Source organism: Acinonyx jubatus, chromosome B1, assembly GCF_027475565.1.
Source record: "Acinonyx jubatus isolate Ajub_Pintada_27869175 chromosome B1, VMU_Ajub_asm_v1.0, whole genome shotgun sequence".
Classification (NCBI taxonomy): Eukaryota; Metazoa; Chordata; class Mammalia; order Carnivora; family Felidae; genus Acinonyx; species Acinonyx jubatus.
In genome coordinates, this window is record NC_069382.1 from 74,169,288 (window position 1) to 74,183,466 (window position 14,179).

A 14,179-nucleotide genomic window follows, 5' to 3' on the forward strand; every position below is an offset into this window, starting at 1 on the left:
GGAAGGTATCAACCAAGAAACAAATGAATGAGTTGTAGCATATCACAGAGGAGGAAAAGCAGGCAGAAAGAGATGACAAATATCTTAGAAATATATCAAAAATACACATTTATTAAAATGAATAACAAAGGTGAACAAAGCCAAAATCTAAGTATTAAAGTGCTATTTCCCAATGTGACAACTACTCAAAAAGATGTTTAAAGAAAAAAAAAGTAGCAATTGTTGTTTAAAGTTCTGCATTCAAATACATTTGGAAAACACTGCATTCTAAACATCTCTCTTGAACATTCACAAAGAACATTTTATGTATTAAGGATCTAAAAAAACCTGCAAGAAAGAAGCCTGCTTAGTTTTAATCCAATATTGCCCAATTTTATTTGGCATCTTTGGTTTGCAGAGCTTGTACTGACATCCTCCAAGAAACATACTTCAGAAAAAAAAAACAAAAAAAAGAAAGAAAGAAACATACTTCAGGAAGCATATACAGCATTTTTGATGAACAACATGAGTATGACCCTCATTAAGCAACATTTATAGCAAGATGGGCTTCCTCTTCTAGACCCAATCGTTAAAAATCAACTCAGGAGATAAACCCTGTAATTATAATGCAAATAGCCACCACCACCAACATGTAATATGTGCTAAGTGCAAGGCATTGTGCCAAGTGTAATTGTTTTTAAAAGGGGTGGGGGTGTCTTCGTATTCAAATTATACCCCCCGAGGCTGTATCTATTCATAAACAAGCAAAACACTTTAACACAGATAAACATATTATATAAACTATCCTATACCTTGCATTTTTCACCAAACACATACTGGCAATTTTTCCAAGACAATACATAAAGAGATTCATGGGTATTTTTTATGACTGCACTGGTTTTCTAATGTACAGATGTAACAATGTATTTATTCAGTTGCCATGGATGAATATTTCAGTTGTTTCCAATCTTTAACCAACATAAACACTCCTACAATAATTATCTTGTACATAAATCACTTTCTCATACAGGTAATATATATATACATGTAAGATACATTCATAGTACATATGTATATACAGTATGTCTCAGAGGATATATTCATATCTAGGATAAATTTCTAGAACTGAAGTTCCCAGTCAAAGGATATGAGATTCTTTGTTATTGTAGATTCTGCCAAATTGGCCACTAAAGAGGCTATTGTTTTGCATTCATACTCTCTACAGTGTAGATCATAAACCTTTTAAATCTTTGCCCATTTAATGGAGGTAAATGGTACTTTGGCATAGTTGTCACGTACAAATCTCTTTTAATAAACGTATTAAGCATCTTCTCATGTTTAGAAGCCACTGTTATTTCCCTTCCTTTTAAAGACTATTTGCATCCTTTGCCCATGTTTCTACTGAGTTGCTGGACTTTTTCTTATGGATTTGTAGGATCTCTTTATTAGAGAAATTAGTCCCCCTTTTTGATATAAAAAAGTAAACATTTTTCCCAATTTTCTTGTTCTCTGACTTTCCTTATGCAGAATTTTTGTAGTTTTATTTTTTTTTTTTTTTTTCGGGGATGGGGGGCAGCAATGCGATCAAGTTGGTCGATCTCTTTGGTGGCTTCTCAGTTCTCTGTCTTACTTAGGCCCTATGCAGTCCAACGTTATAAAATAGCTTCCTCATGCTGTCTTCTAGAACTTATTTTTTTAATTTCTGTTTTATATAGCTTTTGGCTTAACATTTGAGGTACCGCTCTAAATAACTTATTCATCCCAGATGGCTACCTGCTCATCCGACTACTTATCGAACACAGCATCTTTCTCTAATTAACCTGAAAGGCCATCTTTATCATACACTAAATATGGTATTTGGTAATACCAATGTTTCAAGTATCACAGCCTTATAATATATTTGAATCTCTTGTTTATTTTTCCATGCGAACATAGAATAAGCCTGTTTAGTATCCCCCACAAAAAAAAAAAAAATCCTATTGTTATTTTCACTAGAAAATCATCAAACACACATATTAATGAATATAAGGAGAATTGGCATCTTTTTATCCAAGAATATGACAGGCCTTTTCATATCTCTTTTGCATCCCTCAGCAACATTAAGTGCCTGCCTACATATACATCATATATATTTCTTAAGTTTATTCTTAGGTATTTTATACTTTTGTACGCTAATGGTCTTTTCTTCCATATATCTTCAAATTAGTTATTGTTGGTATATATGAAAGTTGTAAATGTTGACATAATATCTTGGCATCCAGGCACATTTATACATTATCTGTATTTTTTTTTTAAGTTTATTTATTTTGAGAGAGAGAGAGCACATGCAAACAGGGGAGGGGCAGAGAGAGAGAGAGAGGGAGATAGAGGGAGAGAGGGTACGGGGTAGGGGGAGAGAGGGAGAGGGAGAGGGAGAGGGAGAGGGAGAGGGAGAAGGGGAGAGAGAGAGAGAGAGAGAGAGAGAGAGAGAGAGAGAGAGAGAGAGAATCCCAAGCAGGCTCCATGCTGTCAATAGAGAGTCCAAGGTGGGGCCCAAACTAATGACAAGATCATGACCTGAGCCGAAATCAAGAGTCAGACACTTAACTGAGCCACCCAGGCACCCCTATACATTATCTTTATAATTAGTTTTTCACTTGATTCTCTTGGGTATTCTAGTTGTATATTCTTGTCATTTGCAAATATATTCATTTGCAAATATAGTCATAGTATGTTCTCAAATTTCATATTAAGCCTAAGATGGCTTTTGGAATGAGATGGACATACCTTATTTTGCTAAGAATATTTTCCTACTCTATTTTATAGAGTTCTTTGAGACCAATAATTGATATTGAATTTTATCAGATGGCTTTTCTATAAAAATGATATGATTTGGGGGCACCTGGGTGGCTCAGTCGGTTAAGCATCCAACTTCAGCTCAGGTCATGATCTCACGGTTTGTGGGTTTGAGCCCCGCCTAAGGATCTGTGCTGACAGCTCAGAGCCTGGAACATGCTTCAGATTCTGTATCTCCCTCTGTCCCTGCCCCCTGCCACTCTCTCAAAAATAAACATTAAATAGACATTAAACATAAAAATGATACAATTTTTTCTACTGATATTTAATAAGATAATGAATGTTGTTAATAAGCTTCATACTACTGAATGCTTCTTGTATGCCTAAAACAATCTTCATGTATTATAAAGTACATACTCAATGTGTTTTCTCACTCCATTTTCTAAGCAACCCTACAAGGTGGGTACTGCCCTCACAGCTGCTCTGGCCTTCACTCATTGCAGGCTGGCTCTCCTCCTTGCTGCTCCCCAAACATGCCATGCTTGCTCTCACCTCAGGGACTGTGCAGACTTGCTCCTCCCTGAGATCCCCAGATACCTTCATATATCATTCCTGTCTCCATTTAGGTCTCTGCTGACATGTCACCTCAGTACAAAGCCCTCCCCTATCTACCTCACATAAAACAGAAAGATAGCGCCTTCTAGCCATGTCATTCTACCCCAAACCTGTTTTATTTTTCTTGGTAGCAACTGTTACCATCTAAAATACATTCTATTTCTATTCATTTATATTCCGTTTCTCCCTGTAGAATATAAGCTCCACAAAAGCAGGGGTTTTGCTGCTTTGCTCACTGCTCACTCCCCAGCACCAACAGCCCTGACACATAGAAATATTCACTGAATGAATGAATGAACAAATGAATGAATACCCATTTTTTTAAGTAGTCTCTGCCCAGCGTGGGACTGGAACTCATGACCCCGAGATCAAGAGTCACACACTCCACTGACTGAGCCAGCCAGGTGCCCCATGAATACCTATTTTATAGACAACAAAAGTGAAGTTTAAAGAGATTATGTAACTGGGGCACCTAGGTGGCTCAGTCAGTTGAGTGTCCGACTTTGGCTCAGGCCATGATCTCACGGTTCGGGAGTTCGAGCCCCCTGTGTCGGGTTCTGTGCTGACAGCTCAGAGCCTGGAGCCTGTTTCAGATTCTGTGACTACCCCTCTCTTTGACTCTCCGCCCACTTGTGCTCTATCTCTGTCTCTCTCAAAAATAAACAAACATTAAAAAAATATTTTTTAAGAGATTATGTAACTAAAAATCACACAGTGGCAAAGCAGAGACTGAAACCCAAGTTTAACTTTCAATTCCCTACCCTTAACCGTCAAAACAAGTGACAGGTGATTTGAGCTCACAGAAAATGCTCATACTATCTTATCAACACTGAAGCACAAATTATTGATGCCTTTGAAAGTCACAGGAAAACTGGAGATGGTCCCTGTACAAGATAAGCACAAGAATCAGAAGATGGCCTCCAGAGGTTTCCTACAAAATTCACGGGCATTCTATTAGGGCAACTCTCTCAATACCCATGAACCTCACACAATTCCAAGCATCAGGAAGCTCTGACCTTCATCCACATATGTCCTTGGATACCCAGCAGGTAAAACTCAATGCTTCAGGGCCAAATGCCATTCAGCACACATTTACTAACAGCACTAGTAGATGCAAGTACTAGAAAGTGCACCGCCTGTCCCCCTCACCCCCAAGACTACCCACAGTATGGCCACTACAGACATCGGGAACACAGCTTTGAAAAACTATTTACTCTCTCAAAGCCTAAGAATCTTTTTTGGTTTTATGGCAATTTACAGTTGAGTCTTCTTCATGCTCTTTCCCTCTTCTATCACTGGGATACTTTCTTGAACCAACTTTAGGGTAAAAAACAAAATTTCACTAATCTCCATTTCTGATATTAAATGGTACCTGTAATTTTTTTCAGAATTCAATCAAACTCCGTATTTTAGAACTGTGTGGCTGGTCCAACATTGCAATGTGTCACATTTAATTCCATCAATGTAAAGCATAATGAGCAAAGATTGAGCTAGTGAGGCATAACTAAATGTTTTGAACCTGTAAATTTAAAAAGCAAGGCTCATTTACGTTATTTCTAAATAGTAAATAAAATCATTTTCCAACATTTCACTATCAAATTACAGCAATTTTTCCACCAGCATACACTTGAGGAATGGCACAAAAGGACTTTTCTAACAGTTCATGCTATTGTCGCTCATAACCTCCTAAATATTTCTCTCATTGGCTTCTATTCAAAGATAAATAGAAGGCAGTAAAATTTATGGAAAATGTATTCAACTGCTTAAAATACATCAAGCAAAAGGAAAAAGATTTTAGAGCTATATTATGAGTTGTGAAATTATTATCTCCTTCACTTAGTCTGCAGCTTCAATGATAGGTAACAAAACTGACCCACTGGTCAAGTTCCAAATCACGTCCTCCATGGAGCCCAAATCTCTCATCTCAAATTCTCACCTTGGTCAAGGCCAGAGTCAACACCTGTCCTTCATGTTTTTGTACAACGTCACTTCGTCACCACAAGTACAAGCTTTCACACCAGAGAGGAAGCAAATGCCAGTGCAAGGGACACGTGTGTGCCCTCTTAAACCAGGCTGTTGATTGCTCCTTGACTTTCTCAGCTGTCAAGATAGCAAAAGGCGGAAAAGGGCCTTTCTGTGAAACTGGAAAGTGTAACCAGATAAGTCTGCCCTTTAAGCAATTCACAGGGAGAAAGGTAAAATACAAGCCTGGTTACGGTTTAAAAGTTAGCTATGAAACCTTTAAGCTAGCACAACTTTACCAACATGTTGCAAGATTTTAATAAAGTAAGATTATTACAGCGAAGTCTATTCAAGTCAATTTTTACATATGGGCCAAGGAAGAGGCATGAAAGAATTTTTTAAAGTAACATTTAAAAGATACCATACTTTATAAAATTAAGGGAAAAAATGGCAATTGTGCCAGTTCAGAAATGCCTTAGAAAAGGGAAGTGAGGAAGTCTAAAAAGCATTAAGTATAAAAAGAGAAACCAGAGTATTAAATTAAAAAAGAGAGATTAGCATTGAGAAAAATTCACTAACTTAATAAAACTCAGCTTAATATAAGAAAATAATTTATTCATCTTGCATAATACTCCTTCATCTTATTTATTCCTTTCTCTAAGAATTCTGGAGCTCTTTATAAGTACTGTCCACTTAATCCCTCATTTACCAGTATGAAAGGAAAAGGCACTGCTATTACCATTTGCAGACATGCAAAAGATTTTAGTGTTTAAAAAAAAAAAAAAAGAACAAGGGATCTAAAGTTTCAGGAAACTTCAAAGCAAAGAAGACAAGAAGTAGACTCTTTTTTGGCCTGGGGTTTGGGGAGGAGATGTGGCTGAAACATACAATAAAGGCAAAAATATATATAATATAGGACTGGCTTAAGTAAGCAAACAGGTCAGGAGTATACTGGCCAGCAGTCTTGCAGGAAAAATAAGTTTGGCAGAATCTCAGTTTACACTCCAACATTCAAAAATATCTTTTTTATATCAACTTTTGTAGCAAGTTATATACCAAGTTCATGCTTTACAATTCTTACAAACAGACCAGCATCGGGCATCACCACGCGCATTTCTTTCTTTGAATCTTCGAAGCAAGAAATGTTCAGAAGCATGAAACAGCTGACAAAACTCTAACCTTAATATGAAATCCCTAACAGAAAACACGAAGACAACAAAGTGAGACAAGTCGCTACAAAAAATAGAGAAAGAGGAAAAGGTTCCACCATTTTCAGGCACAAAAAGCAAAGCACAGTAAACATTCTTTGCAGCCACAGGGCACCTTGTACACGCCTCTATTAATATTTGTTTATGTTTTTATACCCCTAGGAGGCTATGATCTCCTTGAAGGCAAAGACCTGGCTTTATATCAGCCTGGCCTATCAGCCAGTGAATTCAAATAAATGAACCAAGTGTTGATTCAATTAACCTCTCTTAAATTCTCTTGACAAAATATATTCACAGCATTCATATTATGTAAATTTTATTTCTATTAAAACAATACCAAAAAGATCATGACCTCAAACATATATTAAAAGCCAAATGGTAAGGAAAAGGCTTGTTTTAATTATTAAGGCAAAGCTTTTTTTTTCAATCTTATTTCCATTATTGTTAAGGTATACTGTAATATTAGTTTCAGGTGTACAATTATAGTGATTCAACACTTCCATACAATACCCAGTGCTCATCACAAGTGCCCTCCTTAATCCCTGTCACCTATTTAACTTATCCCCTCACCCACCTCTGCTCTGGTAACCATCAGTTTGTCCTCTATAGTTAAGAGTCTGTTTCTTGGTTTGTCTCTTTCTTTCCTTTGTTCATTTGTTTCTTAAATTCCACAGGAGCGAAATCATACAGTATATGTTACTAAGGCAAAGCTTTTGTGAAGTCAGAAACTACGTCACTGGACTCTAATATAAACATAGTATGTTTCACAATAAACAATAAGCCTTTAAAAATCACACAAGTATTTCCTAACCCCACATATGTCCAGAATCCTTAACTGTCCAGACAGGTGAATACACAACCTCAAAATACCCACCAAGCTATATATGGCTTCTGGGTCAGGTGACTGGCATGGTGTTGAAACTCATTTACTTTCTTTATTTAGATGCAAACAGATTCTGTAATAGGAGGCTCCATTGTAGGAAGCACAGATTCAGAGTGCTGGTTTTGGGTTTGTTTGCTTTTTTTCTTACAAGAATCTGAGGTAAAAGGAAATTCAGGGAAATCTAGATGCCTGCTTTGCCTCAGGCTCCCTCCTAGCCTCAAGTATTTCAATCTATTCTGCTTCTTCCTAGAAATATAAAGTCCACCACCACGGGTTAGGGGACTAATTGGAACGTGGCCCTGGAGCTCCTGAACTTACCACCTGCCCCTCATCTCTCTTAATCTCCATTGCATGTGTACCCATTGATTCCCCTGAGATCAAAATAAGGCATCTCATTCAAGTAAAAAATATGATCTTCAGTATTGTGCTCTGACTTTGAAAAGTGAGGTCCACATCAGGCACAATTAGCTAACATCATACCCACTGTCTCTGCCCCATAAATTAAAATCCTGGAGCAAAAATGCAATGTGGCCAAAGACCAAAGAAGGAAAATGAAGACCTCAATAGATGCAGACGGCAAGGATATTATTAATTACCCAGTCTAAACACCTAATACTGACATCAGTGACTAGAAGAATTAAGAGCTTTCTATGACCAGTCAGGTCTCACCAGACAGATTGTAAGAATGCTAAGCAGGACAATGTATCACGGGAATCTACTCCTGAAGCCATATACACTGAATGCTAGCTAACGTGACAATAAATTATATTTAAAAAAAAAAAGGTGGGGGGGCTCCTGGGTGGCTCAGTCGGTTAAGCGTCCGACTTCAGCCCGGGTCACGATCTCACGGTCGGTGAGTTCGAGCCCCGCGTCAGGCTCTGGGCTGACGGCTCAGAGCCTGGAGCCTGCTTCCGATTCTGTGTCTCCCTCTCTCTCTGCCCCTCCCCCGTTCATGCTCTGTCTCTCTCTGTCTCAAAAATAAATAAACGTTAAAAAAAAAAAATTAAAAAAAAAAAAGAATGCTAGGCAGGAACCCTCTTCTCTGTATTCTCACTACTGTTCAACAAATCACAGATATATAAGCCCTAAAATACAGAAATTAAATGACAAAAAAAGTCTAAATGACATTAATATGCATATTTGTGATAGAAATATGGAGTCACTTGCTCAAAGTGAAAGTCTAAATGACATCAGTATGCATATTCCTGGTAGAAATAGGGAGTCACCTACTTAAATTTTCATAATCAATTATGACACTGACAGAAAGAACCACCACCCCACTTACTAATGCCTTTTCTACCCACCCAATGCCATGGACCTGAATTTACTGACATCTTGATCCTTTTCGGTGACCCTACTGAAGTGAAAAAGTAATTCAAGTCAGAACAAGAATCTTTATAAGAAGTTTTCAAAGCACAAATACTCCTTTTGGAAAATGCTCTGGCCCTAAGCCCTCAGCACAGACACCTTTTATATGCCAGCCTTCCTTAACACACAGAATCTCATCACTGACTGAATCACAGATACAATGCATTTGCAAAATAAAAGTAAATTAAATATCCACATATACAGCTTCCTTTACTACATTAAGCAAAAAGTACAAGTGGAGTACAGGAGGCACTGACCTCTAGCTTAAACACAAATGGAATTACCCTACCACACATTACTTAAAAATGCAAAGCACAATCTCAAGTTAATTTGTCACTTGGAGAAATCGCTGTGCTTTTAAGATGAGAATTCACTTATGAGAGGCTCTTAGCACAGTTTTCCCCTTAACCTTCTCAATTTATCTTACATTTGCTACTCTTCCATAGCAAACTTTTATGTGCAATTTTAAGGCTGTGTAATATAAGTTACAAGGGCACTAGTCTTTGAAACCCAAAGAACAATCTAATGAAAAGGAGGCGATGCTACCAGCTGCCAATGACTTGCCCTCTCCTGACGCAACACGCTAAAAAAATATGATCAGGGGGGTTTTCTATGATCTTTATGAAGGAGAAAAGAAGAGGGGTTGGGGCCAGCTTACATTTGACTGTGAAGTGGGGAGATGAGATCTATAAAATTTTTGTTTAAATATAAGGAACCGCAAAAAAGAAATCCACAATTTTCACAGGATCCATTTCCTTTAAAGAATAACAATTTTAGGGGCACCTGGGTGGCTCAGTTGGTTGAGTGTCTGACTTCAGCTCAGGTCATGATCTCGTGGTCTGTGAGTTTGAACCCCACATCGGGCTCTGTCCTGACAGCTTGGAGCCTGGAGCCTGCTTCAGATTCTGTGTCTCCCTCTCTCTCTCTGCTCCTCCCCTGCTCATGCTCTGTCTCTCTCTCTCTCTCAAAAATAAACATTAAAAAAAGAAAGAATAACAATTTTAGGTGCAGTTAAACAATCAGGCTTTTATCCACAATGGACTTTCAATACTAGTCTAGGCATCATCCAAGAGTATTCAGAAGTAGCCATAGGCGCACCTTGGTGGCTCAGTCGGTTGAGTTTCTGACTGTTTCAGCTCTGGTCATGATCCCAGGATCATGGGATGGAGCCCCCGTTGGGCTCCGTGCTGAGCATGGAGCTTACTTGGGATTCTCTCCCCCACCCCCTCTCTCTTTCTGCCCCTCTCCCCTGTGTTTTCTCTCTCTCTCTAAAACAAAATGAAAAAAAACATCTTTTTAACAAAATAAAACAAAAAAAGAAGTAACCAGAGCCTGAGCCAGTGGGAGTGTCCTATGCATTCAGACCATGGGGACAGATAAACCTAGCGACAAGTTCACGTTTTTCTCCAAACCTCAGGGTCATCAACTGTAAATAGGAATAATATCCTCCTGTTCTATATACCTCAGAGGATTGTACTTTTTAAAGAAACTACTCCTGAAACTACTGAATTAGCCATTGATAGCAACAAGTGTGCATCCTCCCTCCTGCTCAGAAACAGAAAATCATGATTCTAGAAGTAAAGAACCAGTCTTGCTTTACTTAACATACGTACAAACACTTGAGGAGACCACAAGGCAGGCTAAACTAGGTTTGCCAATCCCCCCCGGAAAGCTCTTCCACCTCAGATGACTGCAAATCTAGTGAAGACTTCTTACAACTATTATCCCAAAGCACCTAAAGCAATAGTTAATCAGTTTGGGGGAGGTATCAGGGGGACAGAGATGCTTTCCAGAATCTGATGAAAACTACAGACCCTCTATCCACAAAAAAAAATCATATTCATACATACAAGCAAATCTTATTTTTCTGATCTCAGGGGTGATTGTTGGATCTTACATTCGGAATCCCTAGCTACAGGCTGTTGAATGACTGCCTAGTTGATCAGGGAGACACAAGAGAAGAGGAACAGGTTTGCAATGCTGAGACAGCTAAGATGATTGTGGTCATGTAAGTGCTGCATTGGGAATCCTCCAGCAGACCCTCCCTGGAGACACGAAGCTGAAATGCCTGAGTGGCCTCAGCAGCATCCAGAAGAATGAGGCCCTGACTGCTCCAGCAGAAGATCACTTCCTCTCATAAACAACCAGGCTCCCTACTAACACCTGAAACACCTAGTGTTCAGACACATCTAGTCGCGGCTTCAGAATTTCCACATCAAAGTTACCAAGGGGTGGTAATCTAATTGGAGGTCAGAGCTAGGCTATTTGTTTTGAAGACAAAGTTGGGGCGCCTGGGTGGCTCAGTCGGTTAAGCGTCCGACTTTGGCTCAGGTCATGATCTCTCACTCCGTGAGTTCGAGCCCCGCATTGGGCTCTGTGCTGACAGCTCAGAGCCTAGAACCTGTTTCAGATTCTGTGTCTTCCTCTCTCTCTCTTTTACCCTCCCCTGTTCATGCTCTGTCTCTCTCTGTCTCAAAAATAAATAAAATGTTTAAAAAAATTTTTTTTAAAAACCTGTCTTGAAGACAAAGTTGCTGAGGACTTCCTAGAAGATAGAGATAACATCAAATGTCCACAACAGAGCAAGAAAAACTCTATATATAGAAGGCAAGGGGACAGGGGTAGCTGTCCCATGCTAACCCCCAGACTACTACTGCTCCGACAGCAGAATCACCCAGAAAGCTTGTGAAATACCAACCACTAGGCTTCATCTTCAAAGTTTGTGATTCAGCAGACCCATGGAAGAGGCCAAGAATTGGCATTCTAGCAAGTTACAGGGGCTGTGGCTGCTTCTAGTCCACGGGACCCCACTTTTGTGACCCCACTATCACAATTAGAGTCTATCCCACATAGGGCATCCCAACTTCCTAAGCACATTCATAGTTTCAGCCATATGCCATACTTGCCATCAAACAGAGAAACCAGTATCACTCCATCACTCAAGTCAGATTCTTACCTGTACCTAACGTGCACGTTGGTTGGGCTAAACAACATACAATAAGCTTCTTCATGACTGGTGAGTGTCTGTAAGTAATTCACACTACTTCCTACAGAGGAAGAACTCTGAGCAGTTCTGTTTTAAAACTGTACCCTCAGGAAGCAATAAACAGCAAATTGGTGCTAGGAATATTTAAGACTTAGCAAAACACCCATTACCTCCAGAGCTGTGGTTTTCAAATTAAGTTCCACAGAGCCCCAGATGGTGTATCTGTATACCTCAAGGGTTGGGGTGGAAGGGAGTAGAGAGATAAAAGAGGCTTTTGGCCTCTCGTTTCAGTGCCTCTCTGAACTTAATGTTCAGTTGTTCTCCAATTTACACAGTGGCATAAATTACATTTATTAGTGCTTGTACTGTCCTTTCGAGGCAAAGAAAAGTTTAAAGAACTCTGGACTTGACTACCTTTAAGAGTCCCTCCATTTCTATAAATCTATTAAATACAACAGCCAAAGGCTGACCGCCCCATTATAAAAATAAAAATACCAAACTGGCCCAGAGGTCTGACAAATGGCTAAAAATAGCATCAGAATGAGTGGTTAGCAGTCAGATCACATTTGTGTCTGGTAAGAAGGTCTGGATGTCACACACAGGAGCTTCTAAACTCACTGAGGGCAGCAAATGAATTTCTGTAAACGGGATATAAAAAAAACAAACTCCAGGGGCATCTGAGTGGCTCAGTTGTCGGTTGAGCGTCCAACTCTTGGTTTTGGCTCAGGTCATGATCTCGCAGTTTTGTGAGCCCTGTGTTAGGCTCTGCACTGCCAGCGCGGAGCCTGCTTGCGATTCTTGGTCTCCCTCTCTCTCTGCCCCTCCCGTACTCACTCTGTATCTCTCAAAATAAAGAAATCAATCAATTGGGCGCCTGGGTGGCTTGGTCGGTTGAGCGTCCGACTTCGGCTCAGGTCATGATCTCACGGTCTGTGAGGTCGAGCCCCGCGTCGGGCTCTGTGCTGACAGCTCAGAGCCTGGAGCCTGTTTCAGATTCTGTGTCTCCCTATCTCTCTGCCCCTCCCCTGTTCATGCTCTCTTTCTGTCTCAAAAATAAATAAACGTTAAAAAAATATTTAAATCAATCAATCAATCAATCAATCAAACCTTAAAAAAAAAAAAACCTCCAGTAGTAATTACCTTTACTTAAACTTGCCCCATCAAGCAGACACCTTACAGAAACGACGGTCTTTTCAATAAGGACCGTGGTGATATTCTGAGACATAGAGCAAGATGCCACATACTCAGGATCATTATCAACAAAGCCATCTATGAAACTGGCCAAACTTTTCTTTATGATGCATATTTGTAAGCTACCAGGCAAGTTATGCACAAAGTACTGGGATCATCACTGCAGTCCACAGGTGGACCACAGCTGAAAAGACAGAACGGAGCACAGGTGGATGGGGGTGTGGTGGTATGGGGGAGGTGGACAACATCTCTTTTATTATGCTTTAAGGTAAGTCATCCATAATTCCAGTGTTTAGAGTCACCTTGGAGGGGCAAATGAGGAAATGGAACTTTCTAAGTGAGGAACCATCCATTCCTGGGATGCCAAAGCTGTCTATAATGACCAGAATGCCCTGTTATGGAATGGAAGATAGGGTTCAGGATTCAAAACAAAGACAGTAAGAGCATCTTCAAACACATACCATCGTCCTATTTTCAAACAATCCCTTTGGTTACCCTCTTTGGCTAGGGCAGCTCCCAGAAGCAGGAAAAAGGGATTATCTCAAAGATCAATCCAATTCCAACAGAAAATCTAAACCACTCAGTAAAACTCATCTCTCCTAAACCAAAGCAGCTAGAATGTCCCCATTCGTATCGGTTCTAGGGACCATTGCAGAACGGGGGTGGTGAGGAGAGACAGCACCAAGCAGAGGTATTGCGAATTCATTATTTCATTCGAGAAAAATGTCTCCTGAGTACCTAATATTCAGTGATGAATATTACATAGTCCCAAATCTAAAGGAGCTCACAGGGGCCATGAAAGACCTACCCTCAGCCAACCAATACTGTAAAGTTATATCTAATTGCACAGAGAATTAGGTTAGAGTCCAAAGTCAAACTCAAGGCAGCAATTACAAACAACTGAAACTACCCTTGAAAATTCCCTGAAATTCCTCATAAATACAATACTATGCTGTACAATCCTAAGTCCAAGAGAACCAGTTTTTCCTGCTCTCTAGAAAAGACTATTACCTCTTCAGGTAAACACCAGATGAAGTACTTGGCCTGCATTTTACAGGCCATGTGGTTAAACCCAATTGGTCTCTCTGAGAGGAAATGAAATCTCCCTAACACAGCAGGCTCCTATCATCTCATGTTCACTCTAGGACCTATACTCATCATAATTCAATCATCATTTCTTGACTTTTTTTTTTCTTTTGGCCAAGTGCATTA

General features: G+C 39.6%; 1 protein-coding gene across 5 annotated transcripts in view; it reads right to left on the reverse strand.

Annotated features, from left to right (window-relative positions):
* FHIP1A (FHF complex subunit HOOK interacting protein 1A) overlaps nucleotides 1–14,179 on the reverse strand; it is a 242,186-nt gene that overhangs the window by 176,218 nt on the left and 51,789 nt on the right. The window contains exon 1 of one of the 5 annotated variants that reach the window (XM_053216868.1): nucleotides 5,306–8,152. The exons of the other annotated variants lie outside the window; for them this stretch is intronic. The gene's annotated coding sequence lies outside the window, so the exon portion shown is untranslated. Of the gene's footprint in view, nucleotides 1–5,305; nucleotides 8,153–14,179 lie in introns of those variants that run through there. 5 annotated transcript variants of the gene reach the window in all.